The sequence below is a fragment of the Trachypithecus francoisi genome, unplaced genomic scaffold (genome assembly GCF_009764315.1).
Source record: "Trachypithecus francoisi isolate TF-2019V2 unplaced genomic scaffold, Tfra_2.0 Lachesis_group3, whole genome shotgun sequence".
Classification (NCBI taxonomy): domain Eukaryota; kingdom Metazoa; phylum Chordata; class Mammalia; order Primates; family Cercopithecidae; genus Trachypithecus; species Trachypithecus francoisi.
Window position 1 is genome coordinate 67983847 of NW_022681468.1, and position 20164 is coordinate 68004010.

General features: G+C 36.1%; 1 long non-coding RNA gene across 1 annotated transcript; it reads right to left on the bottom strand.

The window, feature by feature from the left end:
• Positions 1 to 394: 394 nt before the first annotated feature.
• LOC117071298 lies at positions 395 to 19537 on the bottom strand. The gene is made up of 3 exons (XR_004432233.1): positions 19067 to 19537; positions 3617 to 3657; positions 395 to 1008 (listed from the first exon to the last, which is right to left on the bottom strand). It is a non-coding gene; the product is annotated as an uncharacterized LOC117071298 (long non-coding RNA).
• Positions 19538 to 20164: the final 627 nt, after the last annotated feature.

A 20164-nucleotide genomic window follows, 5' to 3' on the forward strand; every position in this document is an offset into this window, starting at 1 on the left:
TCCCGGGTTCCACCGCCATTCCTTCCCTTTCAGCCACCTCCAGCCCCCACCTTCTCTGCCCTCTTGATTGTACGGAGGTGGAGGTGAAAACCGACTAAAACAGACACTGCGGGTCTTGACCGTGTGTGTGTGTGTGTGTGTGTGTGTATGTGTGTGTGTGTGTGTGTGTGTGTGAGAGAGAGAGAGAGAGAGAGAGAGAGAGAGAGAGAGAGGAGGGGGGCAGAGGGAGAGAGAGAGAGGAAGAGGCAAAGAGAGAGATTATATTTTGAATCTCTCAGAATCATGATCAAAGAAGACTTCATAGCCCGGTGTCTTAAATTGCAGTTCAAGGTATTACTGAGATGCTTCCTACACAACCTTACTCCCCCCTCTTTACCCCTATTACTGGGGAAAGTTCGGATTGAAGTTTTATTTCAGTCAGATAAACAATAATAATGACAACAATTTAAAGTACTTTAAACAAACAGAAGACTTATTGAAATGCTCTGCAGTAGTAACTGGAGTGGTCTTTCCTCACCAATGAGTCATGACTATCCCAACCTCCAAGCAATGGACTCTTCACCTTTCTCTTCAGAGAATTAGAGCCAGTACACACATGCTGTAGGAGGTATATAGACAGGTAGATAGCTATATATACTCACACAAATATATACATGGACTTAGAGGAGCATCCACAAGAACTTCCTATCCATACAACTGTCCTGAAAGCAAGGAAGCAAGAAACTGAGTAATATGCTGCTTTGAGGTCAACCAAGAGAAGTGTTTCAGATCTGACTTCCAGCGAGGCATTATTTTCATCAGGAGATACAGGGATTAGTTATTTAATTCTCTTCAACATAGAGTAACCTTTACAAATTTAACCCATTGACTCTGACAACAACCTTCAATGTTTAGGCCCTGGCACTGGGGGTGGCGAGATGGGGGTTCCTCTCCAGTATGTAAGATTAAAAGACTTCAGTTCTTCGTTCCAGGCTTTCTTTTTTCCCCTTTGTCTTATAGAGCAGCATCCTGAGTGTAATTTACATTAAAATATAGATTTACTTTTGTGAAGTCTTTATAGCTTTCATTTACCTCAGAAAGGATGTAAAACATTTACCTTGCAGATATTCTGAGCGTCTAATAAAGAAGTGTATGGGAAACTCTATTCTTTAGATGAGTTTTAAACTCTGAATGCTACAGGTTGTCAAAAATTGAATGAATTCTCTTTTGGACCCTTAGCCCATTTTTATTAACTTATTAAAAATAGGTTTGAATCTTGGTGACTGGCTCATTTACATTGTGGTGACTTACTTCAGTCACCTTTTATAAAATCTCTTTTGCAACATCAAGTGGAGGTTTAATCTTTGTCTTGAATTGTGCCACACACATCCTACACCTGGTGGACTGCTGCGCTTCCTTTGCATATTCATTGTCACATGCTTAGAAATACTGGGAAGAGAAAGATGTTTATACAGGGTAAAGATGGCAGTGAATTAGATTTTACATATTAACAATTTGAATAAGAGTTTAACATAATATGTATAATAAGAATAAGTTATATGTAGGTATAGCTATTTAATAATTAATTTTTATGATATTTAGAGGACTTCAGAGGACTCGGGACCCAGGGTAAGAACAATTCCCTGCATAACAATATGTTTAAAACAACCACCAAAAAAGCTTTAATTCTGACATATAGTCTACCTGACCTCAGAAGCTATAGGACAGGCCCATGGTTTATCACATAAACAATGTATCTAGTGTCTGAGTACACATAAAGGATTATGTGGCTTCAGGTGAGCAGGGCCCCATAGAATGGATGAATTACTAAACAAAAGATACTATGATTTTCATGTAGATGTCTTTGGCCATGGAACAGAATTAGGAAGGAAGAAGATGTGAAGCATTTCAACAGAAATGAAAATCCAGTGTTACCTAAAGTGCAACCCCAATACCCATTTCAGCCTTGAACCATGAATCATGAAGCCATGGAAAATAGTGATGGAAAAGACTCTTTATGTCTTCTAGCTAACTCACCTTAAAGATTACTCTCCTCAGAGTATTCCCAAGCCATGGTTTCAATTGATTTAAATGTCAAGAACTAAAGGACTCCCTTCCACTTCTTGAGTTTCTTGGAGAAATTATATTCATGGTGCAAAACATTTTGCCAACAGTATTTTCTCGGTTATTTATTAAGGTAAAATTGTCTTGCATTTTAAATATGCCTCTTTGAGGATCCATTTTTATTAGTTCTCAAATCTGTTTCAGATACCCACATGCTTGTCTCTTTATTTATTCAGCCAGTCTATACACACTTACTTTATTTAGTTCCTACATAAGATTGATCCTGATCCAAATAAAATGCCCAGGTGGGAAACTTCCTTTAATATGTATTAAGCATTTGATTTTCTATTCTTAATACTGAGAGGAAAATAATAAATTTAAATCTCCAAATTCCTTTGAATGATACCAGCATTATAAACATGAGACTTGATCCATTTGTGAGATGTCACCCAAATGCTAAGTCATGAAGTCTCTTTGCCTTTTAAGTATAATTTATGATAATACATCACAGGACCTCAACTTCTTAAAATATGGTAAATTCTTAAATTAAAAGAAAGAAAAACTAGAAACCACTTGGGAGTTGGGTCATTGAGAATACTGTTCCTCTTACTGGAGAGTTTTCAGAGTGTTTGTTCCTTGTGACCCAGAGATTTACATGTGTCCTATGAGGAATATATTATATCAGAGTTTTCAATAGCAAATGGGCCAAGGCAGTTCATTATAAAACTTCCGAAGAGAAGTAAAACCTTTATATTTCAATTGCAGAGATTCAGAAGCTGGAGCTGGAGCACTGCATAATGATTTGGCCTCCCAGACTCAAATCCAGACTCTGGGCTTCCAGTGTGCCAAAGTAGTAGCCCGCCCTCTGGACAGTGAAATGCCATGCCCAGGCTTAACCCTTGAGTCTGCACCTGTCTTTTACATTTCAGCATTTCCACTGAGTCAGGCAATTAGGAAGGAAATGCTCCTTTAGTCTGACAGATAATTCACTTTAGAAGTATAACCATAGCAAGAACAGATTGTGAGGTAAGCAGAGAGAAAAATGAGAAATATTGAGAAATGATCTCCACTGCATTCCATTCACCTATCTCATCTTATAAAATAGAATATGTGAAAAGGGAGAATGGGAATTGTAAGCAAAATGAAAGATTGTAAGGTCTCTGGTGAGTCAAAGAGTGACATTGAGAAGTTGTGTAATAATACTATAATTTATATACTCCCATTGAATACAAGATTGCACAGATATCAGCTTCCTCCCAATTTGCTACTGAGTCTTGAGAGGGGAAAGTTCTATCCAATTCTTGATGATTCATATGATATAGCAAGTGACAGTGTTGGGTTTTATTTAATTCCCTGTACAATGAGTACTACCTTAAAATATCCAAAGAGCCTTCTTAAATAAAGTAAGATCTGCTTTTTTTTTTCTCCAGGATTTGTAGTAAACACATATTTTAAAGTCTTATGTTCACTTAACAGTTGTTACCGGGTGATGTTGTTTGTGGAATAACCTGAAATTTTAACACTAAGCACAAATTAACTTTCCCAGAGTATAAGACTCCTATTTTCATCTTACCCTCAGCAACAGAAAGAGTGGTGTAGTAGCCAGTGTTCAACCTGAAATACAAAAAAATGTAGAACATAGTAAGATTCTTCTCAACTATATACAAGACCCTTACAATTGAATTTATCATTAGGGATAATAAACAATGATTACTATGCTTTGAAATAACATTTTTAAGTGTTTTTAACTCAGGCGAGTAACTTGTTTTCAAGAGGAACAGAAAACAGAGATTCCCAAGGAAATATAAGTGATGAAAAGATGATAGAAACAGAAGTACCACAGGAGAAGCAGCAAAAGGTATTAGGTCATGTATAGACTCACAGCCCAGGGGACTGAGGGAGTGAGAGCTGGGACAGAGGCAAATTAATAGCTGGAGAGAGCTAGACAGAGTGTGCTGAGGAAGGGCCAGGCGTGAAAAGATTTGGTGTCGTCATAGCAACGGGCTCAGCCCTGCTCCCCCTGAAGCCCATTCATCTCTGAGCTGCCGGAACACGTTTTTAATTAAAGCGTATAAAAGTTGTTTTGTAAGGACTTCTCATCCGATAGATTTCAAAATGGTTAATCAGGCTTCATCTCCTTTTGATGCTCACAAGAGCATGGGCTATAGCATGCACAGAAACTGCTGCTGCTGCTGCTGCTGCTAAGTGAGTTATCTCTCAATCACACCTAATACCAGAAATGAGCAAGGCGTCTATTTATTTAGATACACAAAAACAGAGGATTCAAGTGGGAGTGGGGAGTCCATTTTTATGGAACTCAGTCTTCTGGATGGCCATGGTCCCTGGTTGATGTTCTATTTAACTTTTGAAAACAGCAAGATTTTTTTTTCCTTTGAGAGACACAGTCCAAAAGCCAAAATAAAGGTTACAAATTATTTGTATCAGTGAATATTTACCCTAGCATGGGTATTTCAAATAAAAGGTTTGTACCACTCCCATATAAAAAGATGGTAATCTGTCTCGTTTTTTTTTTTTTTAGAAAAGAAGAACTCCCACTCCTAAATCTTTCATAAATTCATGATATACAGCAACAGTTGCATTTAGCTCTTTAATAAAATAGATGATTTAATAGAAAATGGCATCTTTTGTTGATTCACTGAACAATCTCTTAGATGAGTTAAACTTTCTCCAGGCTTTTTCATCTCCTTTTCTCCCCATTCTTGGTTGATGGCCTTGTTTCTAACTTCACTGAAAAAGAAAAAAGAAAAAAAAGAAAGAAAGAAAAGAGACAGATGATTTTACCTGTCATCCATTTCTTCATCTACCCTTATCCCAACTGAACATTTCTACTCCTATACCAGTGCATCCTCCATGAGGTCATGGATGGGAAGGAGTCCTGCCTCCTCTCTGAAATAAACATGCCCACCAAATGATTTTACTGAACACCAACATTAATCAAGGCCACTCTATAACCAGAGTGAAGTGAGGCAAAACCAAGATCACTTTGTAATTTTGTCTAAGCACAGATGAAAACAAGATCCCTATGTAAACTACAACTATAGCAAGCATCCCTTCATCCCAGCTAATAAGAGTAACTGTTGCTTATTTACAAATTACAGCTGTAGCCAAAGTCCCACTATCTTGAACTCTCCCCTGAATAACCTAACACAAGCCCCAATCATATAATGTCCTTTCTAACATCCTCTTACTGAAATGCCACACAGTTCCCCATGATGCATAGTCTCCTTATTTGCAACAAGCTACAAACCCAACTTATTCAACTATAGATATGTCTCTAATGGTCTGGTGTGAGAATATTGACAGGCCTTTCGTTCCTTTGTTTCATGGCTTGAATTATCACGCAGCAAACTAAAAGTTAACCCCTATCCTTTGAACAAAACTTCCTTCTTATTTCTATACTGGTCTACAAGGCATTTCCATGATTATTTAATATATTTAAATTAAAACAACACATTTCTTTCAGTAACAGGGCATCTCTCCTGACTTTTATATTTTTCTCAAACTCTTAGTCACTCAGGCTTGAAAAGTCATAGTCATCATTGACTTGTCTCTCTTCTTGCCCATATATCTCCAATTGATTAATATGCCCTGTCAATAATTCCTATTCCCAATATCTATTTTCTGGACATTACAGAGGTCACAATTTCAGTCTATAATACTGTCCATTATCTATTAAAATAGCCTCCAGATGCTCTTTGGCCAATTCTTGTCTGTACATCATTTCTAGCCTAATGTTCCTGCAACAAGCTTCCAGTGAGTGCAGTTAAATTCTAACCTCTTGAGGCCAGAGTTTTCATGGAGGTAAAATTAGAAATTATATAGGGATAACTAGCATGCTTTTCCTCCCTTAGAAAAGATAATGTCATCTTAGGCTGCATACATGAAATGGGGAAGGCAAGAAGGCACTGGTCAACACAGGGTCATGTTTCGTATGTTAGGAATTATTCTCTGAGAACTATAGGTCAGCCATGGTTGCTCACACCCTTAATTCCAGCACTTTGGGAGGCTGAAGTGGAAGGGTTGCTGGAGGCCAGGAGTTCAAGACCAGCCTGGAAAACAAAGTGAGACCCTGTCTCTATAAAATTTTTTTTATACAATTAGCTGGGCACGGTGGCATGTGCCTAGTCCCAGCTACTCAGAGGTTGAGGCAGGAGGATCACTTGAGCCAGGAGTTGGAGGCTTCAGTAAGCTATGGTCATGCCACTGCATTTCAGCCTTGGTGACAAGAGAGACCCTGTGTCCAAAAAAAAAGAAAAGAAAAGAAAAAGCAAGACCTTTAGGAGATTGTAAATATAGATGAGAACTAAATCAGGCCTGTGAAAGATGGTTTAGAATGGGGATGTTTTGCCACAGAATAAAATATTTCCGTTACAGTTGAAGGATATTACAGTTATTTCAAGCATATGTGAGGGAGACTAGAACCGTTTATTGTATGTGAGTATAGAGGGCAGAATTAGGGCCAAAGGGTAGAAATTAGAGACTTACAGATTACAGCTCATATGAAGACATCCATAACATGGTTTTAGATTGAGTGGGTCACCTCAGGAAATACTGAGCTTCTCAACATTGAAGCTTCAAGTGTACATCAGATGACCACTTGGATATACATTTTCCTCAAACTTACGCTTTATTTACTTAGCTCTAGTCATTCAACTTTCAATTACAATAGATATGTTTGTTTTGAATAAAATACACTTTTTGTTTCATGTATTCTATTTTTAAAATGCAGTCAATGTTCATTTGCTTTATCCCACATATTTATCCTTCCTGCTATATTCATTCTTTCCTCTGTCAGTATGATCCATCTGTGACCACCTTCCTTTTGCCTACTCGACTTCCTTTAGGATTTCTTTTAGGGGAGTTCTGCTTGTGATACTCTCTTACTTTTTGCTGGGAATTTAATTCCAGGTTGTTGCTATTGTTTTATTTTCAGGCCTTTAAAGATGCTATTTCATTTTTTCTGGCTTCTGTTTCTCTGAGAAGACAGAATTACTCCTACTCTTTTGAAAGCCATATGTCGTTTTATTCTTTTTGTTGTTTCTTTCTTGAGTCTCTAGTAGTCTCTAGTCATTCCAACTTCTGAGTCACCTCTGGGTCTGGTTCTGCTGACTATTTTATCTTTTCACATAGGTATTTTAAACTTTTTAAATGTGTCTTTTTTTAAAATTAAATGTCAGGTATGTTTTATAGAAGAAGAGTAGAGACTGAAGCAAATGTTCAAAGTGGGAATATCTATCCTTCCATCAAGCTGTTAATGTGGGGCTATTATTTGATTTAGTCAGCATTTGCGGTAAATTGGGTTTTGTTGTAGCTATGGTTATTTTCAGTGTACAAGAGACTTGAAATCCCTCTGGTGGTGGGCTGGGCTACTCCTATTTTGTGCTTAATGTAAGACCTGCAGTTCTGGAGAGTGATTGTTGCTTTTTTCCTCTTTCCCTGCTCCATCCTTTCCATGCTTTTCTTCTTTCTCCAACAATAGATAGCTATTGTTACCTGTTACTAGACACAAGGCTTCTGGCAGGGGAAGGGGAGGAGTTTCTCAGTTCTCCTGCTCTCTTTTTGATTTTAGGCAAGCCCTGTACATCTGAGCATCCTCTAGCAGCAGATGATCTCTGCTTCCTACTCAGTGCAGGCTTTCTAAAACTGATGAACAATATGCCACAACAAACATGAGATTCTAAAAACCTAAAAACACACAGGCAGGTTTCTTGCCCCTTCCTACAAATTCTACCTTATATTGGAGTGTCTTCGGTGTGTATGAGTTTCTTGAACCCTTCTAAATATCACCAGTCTTTACCTAGGCCGAAGGCATAGGATGGTTCTTGCCCTTCTTCCCACGAAGACAGCTTTTGCCTCATGTTAAAGCAGGGTTGGATACAGTGTATGGGCAGATTTCTTACCTCTCTCCACTTGGTAGATGCCTTTTGCCTGGACTCAGTGGAGGACCCAGAGTGTAGGTGGGTTTTATACCTGCTCCTAGATGCATACCTGTTCATAGCTTTGGCCATTCACCAACCTGTATTCAAAAGGGGCCTGGACTTTGGGTGTGCTTCTCCAGGTACTCCTGCTCTAGCCGCAAACCTTGGCAGGCCCTGCAAAAATCTTCCATAGAAAAGAAGACTCTCTCAGGTCCCTGCTCTACTCTCAATCTTTCTCATAAGCACCCAGTGGACGTCCATGAAAAAGTGTTGGTGAGTGTGGGCAAATGTCCTCTGTGTTCTGGGATTCCCAGGGATTCTGAACTGTCACGCTAGTCCATGGGGTATGTTTACGGCTTTGTTAACGTTTTCTTTCCTGCTTACCCACTTTATGACTACCACCTCTTTCTCCCATGCTCTGCCAAAAAATAAGACAATTCGTGTGTTTCATTTCTCCTCAGAGGGACTCGTTCTTCTTTGGAATTTAATTCATCTGGTTGTTTTGTAATCTCAACTCTCTGATAGGCTAAAAAGTTATGATTTTATACACAATAATTTATTTTTTTTCATTCTTAGGCAGGTGTGACACTTTCTTATGGTTTTCTACATCCGAAGTGGAAGTAGAGCTGTCTCTGTTGTTGTTTTGAAGATTTGTCTATTTGTATTTTTTTTTTTTAGCTGTTTTATTATGATGTGCCTAGGGGTGTGTGTGTGTGTGTGCATGTGTGTGTGTGTGTGTTTAGGTTTTTAGAATCTCATGTTTCAATAGCATACTGTTCATCAGTTTTAGAAGATTCTTGGTCAATATCTCTTCAAATACTGATTCTATCCCATTTTCCTTCTGTCCTAGGACCCCAATTACATACACTAAGTCTTTTACTATCTTCCATATATCTTTTACAAAGTTTTATAGATTTTTCACCTTTTTTTCTTTCTTTTCTTCAATTTGGACATTTTCCATTGGCCTCTCTTTCGGTTCCTGAATTCCTTTTCTGGAAAATTTCCTTTTCATTTCCTGAATTTGCTTTTCTCCTAGGTCTAATCCACTAAAACCATCTATTGAATTATTAACTTAGTTCTTATATTTTTCAGTTCCAAGATTTCCATTTAATTATTTAAAAATTTCCATTTAAAATCCACTTTTGAGCAAATTTGATTATAATGATTATAATGATTTTAAAGTCTGTGTCTGATAACTGCAATATCTGAATCACATGTGGATTTGTTTCTATTTTCTGTTTGTGTTGGTTTTTGGTCATTTAGTTTTATTGTCTGCCATGCTGGATAACTTTCAGTTGAATGATAAATATTGTGTATGAAAATAGTGGGGGTTCTAGCTGATATTGTTGCTTTCTACAGAGATTTTTTTAAGAGTTTGAGAATATCACCTAGGTATAGTTGAGGGTAATCTAGCTATAAATGTGTCCTTACTCTTATGATGTAGATTTTCCAAGGTGTGAATCAAAAGCTGAGTTTCTCCTCTTTGGTGAGACCTGCACTCCAACTTTTGTCTCCTCAGAATCATGGAACTGACAGATTCTCTCCCTAGATTTAATCTTCCTAATATGTATTTTTTTTACTTGTTTTTTTCTGTGTCTTGTCTTGAGTTTAGCCTGTTGGATATCAGAAAATGCCTTGAAGGAAAAATGCACATAGAATGTTGGTCTTAATTGTCCATAGCACTTTTCTCTAGATCTTGGCCCCTCATGTAATAACTGCTTAATTTAACTCTGAACTCCATTTTTTTGTTTCCTCAGCCCAGTACACCTGCCACAGGCTCAAGAATGCTCCATTTGTTATGCCTCTATGCCCCAAGCCTTGAATCAGCAAACATTCCAAGGCTAAATCGCTGTTCTCAGAGCAGTACTCACTTCAGTATGTTTTCCTTCTCTCCAGGATCTTGGTCTCTGAGGTCCTGGCTGTACTGGTTGTTCTCCAGAGCTTTCAGGTTTTGTTTTGTTTTGCTTTGTATTTTGTCCAAGTTTTATAGTTATTCTCAGTGTATGAATTCATCTGATTCTAGCAACTCTGTCATAGCCAGAAGCAGAAGACCTTTCCTTATTATATTCTAAACCTGAGTCCTTAGCCATCAAGTCTTGGTAATTCTTATAAGATCCTCTTAATTACCTGTGTTCAAGCCTCAAATTCACTTTTTTACCTATATTTTATGGGTTAGCATATATTTGAGTCACAGTTATGGCAGAATTTATTTTTTGTAAACTTTGGTTGACTAGACAATTAAGACAATTTGCTTACATATTGTAATGCTAGAATAGTTGAAGATCTTGGAATTATTTCCTACTCTTTCATCTTCTATTTGCCAACAATCTTTAGTTTAAAATGTTAGTCACCTCTAGAACATTCTACATCTTCACTTCCACCAGCACAGTATCACTTTAGCTCTCTAGAACCCAGCTTAAATCCATTTCTCAAGACTAGGAAACACAGATTAACATCATCATGAAGAGCAAATCTTCACACTTAGAATACAGATCAGTGTACAGGATTCCTATTGGAGTTTGTCCAGTTTGGATTAGATAATGCCCATAATGGAGTATTCTTACAGAGAGCAAGTTGAATACAAATTTAGTTCAAATTACTGTAGTAGTTAAACAACATATAGTAATTGAACAATTAAGGGTAGTGATACACAAATCTAGGTTAATCAAAAAACTCTCTTGGAAATGGATTACAAACTGGGTTCTAGAAAGCTGAATTGATAGTAAACTATGGTGGTGGAAGTGAACACATAGAACATTCCAGAGGTGACTAACATTTTAAGCTAAAGATTGTTGATAAATAGAAGATAAGGGATTAGGAAAGAAATGAAAGTGTGTTAGTGTTGGTATTATACAGTATATTTGTTTGTTTCTTTGTTTTTTTTTTTTTTTTTTTTTTTTTTGAGACAGAGTCTCACTCTGTTGGCCCTGGTTGGAGTGCAGTGGTGCGAACGTGGCTCACTGCAACCTCCACCTCTCAGGTTCAAACAGTTCTTGTGCCTCAGCCTCCCAAGTACCTGACATTACAGGTGTGCACCCCCATGACTGGCTAATTTTTGTATTTTTAGTAGAGACGTGGTTTCGCCATGCTGGCCAGGGTGGTCTTGGACTCCTGACCGCAAGTGATCTGCCTGCGTCAGCCTCCCAAAGTGCTGGGATTACAGGCGTGAGTCACTGTGGCCAGCCGTGTTACACAGTTTAAAAATGTCTGTTGGAAGATAAGAAATTTGGAAAGGCATATAATCTGAGTCCATGTTCAAAGAAAACACATGTAGTGTCAATTGAAAGAAGGAAGTCACTGGGGCTGAGTGAATCTTTTTAGAAAGAAATTGTAGCATGGTCACCAGCTAGGTGAAGTAGTAATGGAGATAAAGTGGAAGAATTTGATTAATACTATAACTTGCAGAATCTTTCAGTGGAATGGTGGAGCTGAGGGCAGGGAAGAGGTTAAGAGAATAAATACAAGGAAGATAAATGCCATTTTAGAAAATGCCACATAAAGACATTTAAGCTGAGAAGTTGTCAAACAGTATTCTTGCAGATAATGGCAGGAGGGAAATCCACGGCAGGGAGGATAAATGATTGGGGTGCTATCTTTGCCTTCTCAAATTTCAGGGATGAATCTCCATTTGAGATTAATTTATTCATTAACACATTCAGCACATTTGTTGAAAACATGGGTAAAGCATTGTGTTAGCTATTTATAGAGTTACATTAGATGATCCTTGATCTTGAGGAATTTATAATGTGATAGAAGTGATAGCACATGAATAATTAGAAGAAAAAGAGAAAATGGCCAATTTAGTTTCTGCCACATAGTAGGTGCCCAACACAGGTGTGTGGAATGAACGAATAAGTGAATGAATGAATCAAAGACATAAGAAGCACATATAAAATAGTAAGAGTTGGGAAGAAAAGTTACTTATATGCAGAAAGACAAAAAATGCCTGGGTGTGTGGTGGCTTATGCCTGTAATCCCAGCACTTTGGGAGGCTGAGGTAGGAGGATTGCTTGAGCTCAGGAGTTCAGGACCAGCCTGGGCAACATGGAGAGACCTCATCTCTGTGGAGAAAACAAATAAACAAACAAATAAACAAAATCATTAGCCAGGAAGTTGGTGCACATCTGTAGTCCTAGCTACTTAGGAGCCAGAGGTAGGATGATCACTTGAGCTCAGAAGGTCGAGGCTGCAGTGAGCTATGATCATGCCACTGCCCTCCAGCCTGGGAGACAGAGCAAGACACTGTCTCAGAAAAAAAAAAAAAAAAAAAAAAAAAAAAAAAAGCTTTTACAGGGAATATGACAACTGAGTAAAACCATAAATGTCAGATAGGATTTAGGATTTAGATATGAGATTGCAGTGAAGGACAATTCCAGGTAGAGTTAACAGTGTAAGAAATTGGAAGCCAGAAAGTTCAGCACATACAGCAAGGTGACATTGCAGCATGAAAGGGGAGGTCACAGAAAGATAAAGCTGAGAAAGTAGGCTGGAACAAAAGTCTGGAGGGCCTTAAATGCTCTAAGACATTTGGTGTTTATTCAGTTAATAATATTTAACATTAGAAAGATAATGTATGAATAATAAAATATTTGAATCCCTTGAAGAGATATGGCTAGAGGTGTAAAGAGAATTTATAAGAAAGATAGAAGAGAGGAAGAAAAGAGAAAATTTCATCTGGGTGTATTTGGCAATTGAGACTGTGAAGCTCCACAGTAGAAAAAAGAAATAGAATTGGGAATCAAAGATGTTCATAATACAAAGGTGTAGCTATGACCCTCCTTCAAGTACTGAGGCTCTTGACGGAAGATGGAAGGATTCATGTTATTCAGCTTGTACAAGCAGAATGCTCTTATTTCACTAACACCCAGAAAATAATCCATTGCTATAATTAGCACTTAATTGTGCTATGTAATATGAAATTCCTTATTATATCTTTTCAGAGGCAGCAAGTAAGAACAGGTAGAAGGCAATTTCCTGGGAAAAGTGGTCTGTATTTACTGCCTCCGTTTCTACATTTTTCAGTCACCTCTCAGCTCACTGCAATCTGGATTTTGCCTCTCATTTCAGTAGAAATCACGCTCATTAAAGTCACCAAGGACTTCTTAACTGCCAATCCCAATGGCACTTAGTTCAAACATCATCTCCTTTGGGAAACCTTCCTTAATGTCACAGAAAGACCAAGATGCCCTTTTACCTGTTCTGAGCCTATGTCCGTCATGGCACCTAACACAATGTATTACAATTATTTAAAGCTATGTGAATTCCCTTTCAACTGCGATTTCCATGAGGTCAGAGACTACGTCTTATTCAACTTTGTATCCCCAGCACCAGGTATGGTATTGCCTAAATAATTAATAAATAAAAACAATAAACCCCCCTCTATGATCTCATTCAATCCTCTCTGCAGGATATACTTTTAGACAAAATACTGAAGACTCTTTTTTTTTTTTTTTTTTTTTTTTGAGACGCAGTTTCTGTGTCACCAGGCTGGAGTGCAGTGGCATGATCAAGACTCACTGCAACCTTTGCCTCGTAGGTTCAAGTGATTCTCCTGCTTCAGCCTCCTAAGTAGCTTGGACTACAGGCATCCGCCACCAGATCCAGCTAATTTTTGTATTTTTAGTAGAGACAGGGTTTCACCATTTTGGCCAGGGTGATTCAAACTCCTGACCTCAGGTAATCCACCCAACTGAGCCTCCCAAAGTGCTGCAATTACAAACCTGAGCAAGTACACCTGGCCAAGAAAAAATACTAAAGATTTCTAAATATAATCAGAACACAAATTGTCCCAAGGACTTCCAAATAGGACGAGAATGGAAACATTTCCTCTGAGAACATTACTTTTACCTTTCCTTGTACTGTACATTATTTGTAAATCATTATATGATTAATATATATTGATAAAACTTACATGTTTTACAGTCTTATCTCCCTACCCCTCACCCATTGCCACAGTTTATTATCCATACTTCTCATGACTCTATCATGTTGTGATTTCATTGGGTAAGGACTATTTTGATTTAGCTAAACATTTTAAAGTGTCTCTTATAAGATTCAAACATAAATAGAAATTGATAAAAATAAACAACTCTCATGAACAAACATTATTTCTAATTTTATCTAACCTGGTTTTGTCTAGTAATACGGCTCATGGTTAAGTAACATTCCTCATGATCAATAAAGAAATTCAGTGTTTTATTATTCTAATTGTTTTGTCAAATATTTGCATCTTTGAAATTTAACATGTGAAGACCATTCTTGTCTATATTTTTATACACACACACTATTCATCTTTTTAATCAAATTTTGCAAATATTTTGGAATTTACCAACCTGGATACATATGACAGTTTAGAGTTATCTCTGGTTCTTTCTCTTCCTTTTGCTCCTTTATTGCTACATTGTTTCTTCTCCTCACCTATAAAGCTCACACTTTCTATTATTTTTTTAAATTCTGGTTAACATTTGCCTATTCAACCTTATTCTTACCTATCTTCACTTCTCCCATCATCTTGTTCATCTATTATTTGACCATTTTACACCTGTGAAAGGTCTTCCTATGACCTTCCTATCATACAGTAGAACTATCTATGAATAACTATACAGGTATCTACAGATGCCATGAAGATAATCATCCAGATCATGCTTGGAAAAAATTGGGGACAGCATTTAGTAAGGCATCAAGAGGAATAGGGTTGTCATCTTTTAAGAAAGTGTTTTTTTTTTAGGCAAATTAGTATCTAATGCAGCACAAAGTCCAAGAGGAACAAAAACTTAGAGTCTAAGAGGTAGAGTATTCAAGCTGTCAGTTCATTATTACCCCATGTGAGTTTATACTTTCCATGAAGAAACTTGATACACATTATGAACTTAAATAACAATGATAGTATATAATCATATGCTAACAAGTAGTAGAGACTAAGCTTCAATGATCATTATATGAGGGTTGCTTGGGGTGGAATTAACATAAATAGATGGAACTAAAGTGGGAAAACAATGATATCTTGATTTGATATTACTTGTGATAAATGTCCCAGTCCCTTAAATGCATTATTTATATATATTCCATATTTTAAGAATATGGCTATCAAACTAATTTCAATATTATCATTTAAATAAAATATACGATGAGATAATGAAGTATGTGAGCAAAGGAATCTGTAAATGCTTTGTGCTAAAATTATTATTATTTTTGTTTTTGCTACAAAATTTTCAATTTAATAATGCTGAGGATAGTTATTTTGGGAGGGATTGCATACAAGTATATTTTAAAATTATGTTCAGTTTTTAAGAATAAATTAATATCTAAACATATTTGAATTTAGTTTCTGATTTTTCTTTAATGTAACGAAAGTCAAGAAAGGAATATCATTTGGATGATTACATGTTTGTTGGTAGACACTATTAAAACATATTAAGCATTTATATAAGCAACATTTTAAAAATGTCAAATAAAAGTATTTTCTTTTTGAAATGCTTTCTTTGATGCTTATTAAACAACCAGGCTGTTATGCTGAGGCAGCAGTAATGGAGGTTCTGCTTTTGCTTTTGAAAAGAAGCGTTGGAGCATCTCTGGATTTTAGATACATAGGAAACCCTCACAAAGACTTTGCAAACAGACTGACGGAAAACAGAGATCGAAAACTGGTCTTTCAAATAGCAACTCATCATCGTTCCCAATGGAAACTTTTCTTACTTGTAATTCTTTTTTACTTCTAATAAGGTGTAAACTATGCACATATAACAATGTTTGCTAGCAAGAGAATCTTAGAGAAGATATGCAGGAAATAAAATTTTTAGGAAATAAAATATTCTTTACAATGTACCTTAAAACAACAAAATGAAAAATGAAGATGTATAAACTGGCTGTGCATTTACCTAACTTTAAGGATGTCAGAATTAATATATTACCAAAAAAAATTCATTCTTAAAAGCAAAGTATAATTGTTTGCACAATTATTTTAATATATTTCTTTCCCAGGATAAATTTTAAACTCAGGAAAGCAAGGACTGGAATTGGAAGAGTTAAAAAAACATGAAGCAACAGTAACTCCATTTAGATAAGGGGATAGAAGGGTGGAGCAAGGGAACAATACACTAAAGTACTTTTCTTTCACAGATCTTGGTTCAAATTAAGGTTAAATTCCAAAGGAGGATGTGTTTTCCCCATATGGAGTCTTAAAGGACATGCCTTTGTTTCCAACTTCCCAGAGAAGATATATGTTAACACAAACAAAGCATTTCATAATAAATTTAACTTTTATAGAGTGACTAATGCCCTGTGGAGATAAGGCGGACTCTCAGTCACCTGTGTTTAATCCAGGCTGAAGAAATTATGCCAAGGGCACATTGACAAAACTTTATTTCTTCGGAGAAGATGGCAGTAACTTGGTAGGGAGCAGAAAGGGTCTTGGTTTTAAAAGTTTTGTTGGAATGACTCTCATTCTCACTGTGAACCCAGTTTAGCATTTATGTACTTTGGAAGGACAAAGAGGTGAGGTAAGCCTGCCAAAATTTGAATCTGTGTTTCTGGGAACCTGTTAGTAGGTCAACTGTTACAAATGTAAGAGGAACTGCAAAGGAGCGGTAAATACTAGAAATTTGGGAGTTGGCCTGCAAATAGCTTTATTAAAGCTTGCATACTGTTTCTTCTGCTAGATCTCAGGTCAGGTGACATGATATTTAAAATGCCACAGAGTATCACTATTTCTCAATCCAAACAGGCTTGGGTGCAGATAGGGTGGGAGGTAGTACACCATGTAAAGAGACAACTGTTTTCTTTTTAAAATATTTTACAGTTAACAGACAGAAATGGAGATCTTTAAAATTTTACTTGGGATCTTGCTAACGGTAACAACTTATTAATCTATCTCTTCTTCCTAAGAAAGACAAATGGTTTATTTGTGAAAATAGTACTTTCCTTTCCCCTTTCCCTTGCTTTTATTTTTATGTTGTTATTAACTAGAGGCCTAATTGTGAAGTCCTTATTCTTGCAAAATGTCACTGAATTTGTGGTTAGGTAAAGTCACTCATTGAATATACATATCCCCTTTCCATGGCAAATTCTATTGACTTCAATTGAAGAGTAAAAGTTAGTGCTGCGGCATGTGAGGAAGGAATTCCTTTTGAGAAAAGGAAACAATTTATTTGCATCAGTCATATCAAACACACTTGACTATACATTATACAAGATTCAATTTATTTTTTATATTTATATATTCATCCTTGATGAAAGGCTTAGGCAATCTATATGAAATTTAAATAAAATAGAATACCAGTCTCCCTTCCTTCTCCACTGACTAAAAATGGAGACACTGACATGGAATAAATTTTATTTAGTTGCTATATGAGAACTTTTTAAACACTTCTTTAGTTTATCAATCTGTAGGTCACTAATATTGATTCTAGACAAAATTAAGCATTGTCACTTATTTTATACTTCTCATTTCTTTATAGTGCTCAAGGTTCCTTCTTGTGCTCTGAATAAGAAAAAATACCTTTCATCTTTTTATGTTAGCCAGTGGCTAAAAGAAGGTAACTTTTCCAACTCTAGACTACTAGACAAGGGTAATGAGGTTTCTCTTCTCAGGCTATGTAATGCCAAATCCAAATATCAGAAATTAATTATCTTTCCCAAATTTCAGAAATTAACTTCTCAGAGAGGAACACCACAAGGGGGCAGGTGAATCCAGGCTAGGTCCTAGGTAAGAGGGTCTCAGTATTGGGAATCCTGGTCAAAAGATAGGGAAAGGGTAGGTGAGAATTAGAAGCAACTCTAAAGATAGTATTTCTTCATGAACACAAGCATTGGATCTGGATCACCCAAGTGCAATTTTATTTAGAACATCTCTAAGACATTAATTACAATACAGCAAGGAAATAAATGAAATATATCAAACCAGTGTAAATAGTCCCATGTTGAAAGTGCTTACTGTGTTTAAGAAGGTCAACGGGATAATTTTGCTGAGGAAAAAAAGGCTGTATGTGAGAAGAAATAAAAAATTTACTACAGAGCAATTGGGGTATGGTTTGAAGATAAATTACAACCAGATAGGCAAAGTAGCAAGTAATTAAAAGACGACACGAGAAGGTATCTTTGCTTCAAGGTGATCTTAATAATGAACAATTTGGTAACAGAAACATAAAGTTTAACTAGAGCTATGCCATTTTTTTTTTTCTGAACACAAAAATTAAGAAATATCTGAGGCAATTTAGGAAAGAGAAAATCTGCTGTTTAAAAAGATCAAAGAGTCTGTTTTGATTTTCATTAGAAATTAAACTTAGCCTATGAATAGGAGGCAAAAATTGATATTTAAAAATTCGTTCTCCCAAACAAATATTTTTAAGTTGCTACCAGATATTCCCCGTGAGAATGTCAATGACAGTATCTTCTATGGCCAACATATACGCATACCTTCTATGCAAAACAGCCAGGATGAATTCTGTTTGGCAAAGCTAGAAATTATCACCAGTTTCTCTTTTATACCTCACTAAGAAAATACATTTAATTATTTGATGTGAATAGATAGTATATTATCTTTTATAGATTAACAAAATTAAGCACACAGAATAGTGTAGGTTAATGAAGTACACAAGTTTTGGCTGTTACTGGTAGTTTCTATTTCATTTCCAATAGCAATTAGAATCTTTAAAATGAGCTCTTAAGTAGCTTCTTTCATTTTATGATAAAATTAACTTCTTTTTAAGGCCTATACAATAATTTTTTTATAATGATAATGTGCAAGTCATTTCTTTTGTTATAATTCTATTGATTGATGAGGTTATCTCATAATACACTTTAGGCCAAGCCAGGTTTTAGAATGTGGGACTCCAAATTGATCAAACTTTCTGTTGTACCATGACATATTTTGGTTTTTTGTTATCACAGGACTTGACACTAGTTAAACTAGTAAGCCTATTTTTAACACAAAACTCTGGACTAAAACGTGAATGCCTATTCCTATAGTACTTTAATGAAGGTTATTTCTCTTCAAAATCACTCATTCTTCTCATTTTATGTATATGCAGCTATAAACACATACATAATATACACACATACACATAAACTCACACGTACATACATACATGTTGCAGTCCATTGGTGATATTTTAGAGCACTCTTTCTCCTCTTTTCACTCTGTGAATTCTCTCCTCTTCCTTTACTCCAAGTACTTGCAAAGTCCTCAGATGCTTTCTCACCTTAAGGACATGGAAGCAGCTTCAGCAATGCTTGAAATAATAATGCTTTGATTTGTTAATGTGAAAAGTTGGATGACTTTTAAAAGCTGACCAGTCCAGGGCTATTTGCACATAGTAGACATTCAATAAATATTTGTTGATTTGATTTATTCTAGGGTAAAGAACTGAGTAACAACTCTTTTTGTCTTCACTGATGTGCTATGGTTAAGCCTGTGTACAAATCCATTTATGAGTAAATATTAACGGTCATGGTCAATGACGATGTTTTAGAGAGAAAAAAAATCTAGATCTACAGGCTGTTAGAAATAGCAATGATTGGGAGCATTTTTAATAAAATAAGTAGGTATAAAAAAGTAGATGACAGACACTGTAAAATAGGGGCTCACTAAAGAGAATTCTGAATAAATTATCTGGAAAGAAAGTGGCTATTCCAAGAGTTTTGCATTTTTGTTTCCATATACTAAGGCAAAGGACTTTTTCATTAAAAAAATTAGGGATAATATTTTGGTTACAAAATTTAGTAAGCATATATAAGCTACATAATATTTCCTTTGGTAGATTCTCCTTTACAATAGTCACAAAAGTGTTAATGTATGGTTTTATTGACAACTGAGAGGTCCTGAACATAGAGAATGAGAATTTGTCCCAAATTTCAAGCAATGTGTAACTTTTAAGGAGTTAAACTCTACACTCCTATCATTCAAAAGAGCATAATTGATTTATTTCCCTTTCTGGATCACCAACAGTAAAAACTGTTTCTGAACTTACAACATGTTAAATTTTGGCTCAAGGCAAATTTACAGCATCAAGGTTTATGATAAAATCTGTCAAAACATTAACCATGATGGCACAAGTTTCAGCTCTAAACAGCAGCAGATAGGGAAGCAGTGTGGCTGACAACCTGAACAGCTTAGGGATGGATGCACACTTGCAATTCTAGCTGTGAAAATGCCTGCTTATGTCACATGATAAATGTTTTTCAAT